A 2,370-nucleotide genomic window follows, 5' to 3' on the forward strand; every position below is an offset into this window, starting at 1 on the left:
TGCGTCTGTGTGCGTTTGTGTGTGTGTTTGTGTCAGCGTCTGTGTTTGTGTGTGTGTGTATGTATGTGCGTGTCTGTGTGTTTCTGTGGGTGTATGTGTGTGTGTGTGAGAGAGTGTGTATGTCTGTGTGTGTCGGCGTGTGTCAGTGTGTGTGGTGTGTGCGTGTGTGTCTCTGTGTGTGCATGTGTGTGTGTTTTTGTATGTGTGCGTGTGTGTCCGTATGTTTGTGCTCTTGTGTGTGTTTCTTTGTGTGCCTTTCTGTGTTTCTGTGTGTGTGAGCGTGCGTTTATATGTGTGTGTCTGTGTATGTGCGTGTGTTTGTGTGTGTCTTTGTGCATGTGTGCCTGTATGTCTGTGCGCACCTGTGTACGTCTGTGTTTGTGTGTGCGTGTGTGTGTGTCTGTCTGTGTCTGCGTGTGCGTGTTTGTCTATGTTTATGTATTGATGCGTGCTTGTGTATGTGTTTATGTCTGTGTATGTGTGTGTATGTATGCACGTGTGTGTGTCTGGCTGTGTTCGTGTGTGTGTATGTGTGTGTTTGTGTGTGAAACACGTCATATGTTTTGCAAATGAATTTCACAATGATCTTCGTCATCCTTCCATTCATGAAAGATGACGGACACACAGCAAACAAATCTATTTCAGATGGGTTGTCTCTATATGCTGCACAGTTTCTGATGACTGAGGAGGTCAATCCTTGAGGGGCAGTTTCCATCACAAGTGCCTCTCATGAAGCTAAAAGCGATGTTATGGGTTGTTGTTTCTAGTCTTGGCGCCTGTTGCCAAGCCGCTGTAGCCAATGGGCATCATGGTGATGCACAACAGCTCACAGGAATTGCCGCCATCTTCCCCTGTACTCATCGAGTGAAATTCATGTCTGATAATCGCTAATTAGGGCCTCCACGTCACGAATGTAACTGTCCTACAAGCAGAGCTTTGGGCATCTTACTGGCCGCCTGGCCCTTAGCTATGTGACCACCTTCCATCCTGTAAACAGGCCCGAGCCATCCAACCTCCCTCTGTTTGCTGAGCCTAACAGACTTGGGAGCTCTGTCTTTGAGAGGGCTGCCGCTTTCTGACTGTGTCCCGCCAGGAGATACCCAAAACCACCGCACACAGAGCAGATGGAAATCGTGGAGCTTCTTTTCTTGATAGCTGTAAGTCGTCCATGTTTCACAGCCGGACAACAAGGTACTGAGGACACAGGCCTAATACACCATCAGCTTGGTGCCAATGGTCAGCTTGATGTTATGCGCGTTTCATGAGTCAGGTGATATCTGCTTTCCCCGTGCGTGTATCAGGAACTGCATCAAGAAGCAGACTGTCTGTCACCGTGGAACTTGGGGAGCAGGATTAACCAACCACTTCCAGCCGGGTGTTATCTTGTGTGATCAGTGGTGGAAGTGCAACACTTTAAACATGATTTTCTTGACGTTTTCAGTCAAATAGAACAAGTTGCGTGGTAGAGATGGTAAACGAGTCGCTGTTGATCTTCCTGTACAACAGCTCTGTGTAACAGAATTTAATAAACCAGTACGGGGGTCTGGGGCGCGCTTATGCTCTGTCATTGCAATGCTGCCGGCTGAAAACCGTGCCATTCATTCAAGAATCTCGGATCCAAATGTGGTTCCACATGTAGTAGCTCCAGTAAAACCTCTGCTCCAGGTGAGGTTCGAACTCACAACCTCGGCATAGCCCGCTGACCGCACTGCTCTATAAGTACCGCGCGCTAACCGATTGCGCCACTGGAGCGCCCGCTAGTGGCTGCATTTGATCTGGTTACATTTTTCACAGGTCACTGGGGTCAGACATGATTCCTTGGTGGCAGATTGGTCAATGGGGTCTCAATAAATTTTTATGATATTATATGAACTGTAATATATTCTGAATAAAATAACATGCCGAGAATGGGCCAGGGAAACTTTGTTAGTTTTCACACACTGAGCATGGACACTGCTGAAGGTCCTGCGCCTTTTTCAATATTGTTTTCCTTAACTCCGAGTTTTCAAAAGGGAATTGGACAAATATTTGAAATGGAAAAGCTGCTGGGTTATGAAGAAAGAGAAAGATATTGGGACTAACTGGGTAGCTCGTTGTAAAAAGCTGGCGAGGGCACGATGGGTCCTAATGAGCTGTGAACTTTCACGATTCCATTGGCAGATCAATTTGTTCCTAAATATCCCAGCCCAATCCCATTTCTGCACAGCATAATCCAGAACTGCAACATGGCGACACAGTTTGAAATTCTATACAAGCCCCTCTGGCTAACCTGCTGCGCGGAGTTTCTGTAATGTCCTGGTTGTCATATTCGCCCAACAGGCGCACCAACCCCCGTTAAAAATGGGGCAGAAACACTACCAAACGCATTTA

At 47.1% G+C, this 2,370-nt stretch overlaps 1 non-coding gene across 1 annotated transcript; it reads right to left on the bottom strand.

Annotated features, from left to right (window-relative positions):
* Positions 1 to 1,657: 1,657 nt before the first annotated feature.
* Positions 1,658 to 1,752, bottom strand: trnai-uau (transfer RNA isoleucine (anticodon UAU)). The gene is made up of 2 exons: positions 1,715 to 1,752; positions 1,658 to 1,693 (listed from the first exon to the last, which is right to left on the bottom strand). It is a non-coding gene; the product is annotated as a tRNA-Ile (tRNA).
* Between the last annotated feature and the right edge of the window lie 618 nt (positions 1,753 to 2,370).

Source organism: Cetorhinus maximus, chromosome 23 (assembly GCF_964194155.1).
Source record: "Cetorhinus maximus chromosome 23, sCetMax3.hap1.1, whole genome shotgun sequence".
Taxonomy (NCBI): Eukaryota; Metazoa; Chordata; class Chondrichthyes; order Lamniformes; family Cetorhinidae; genus Cetorhinus; species Cetorhinus maximus.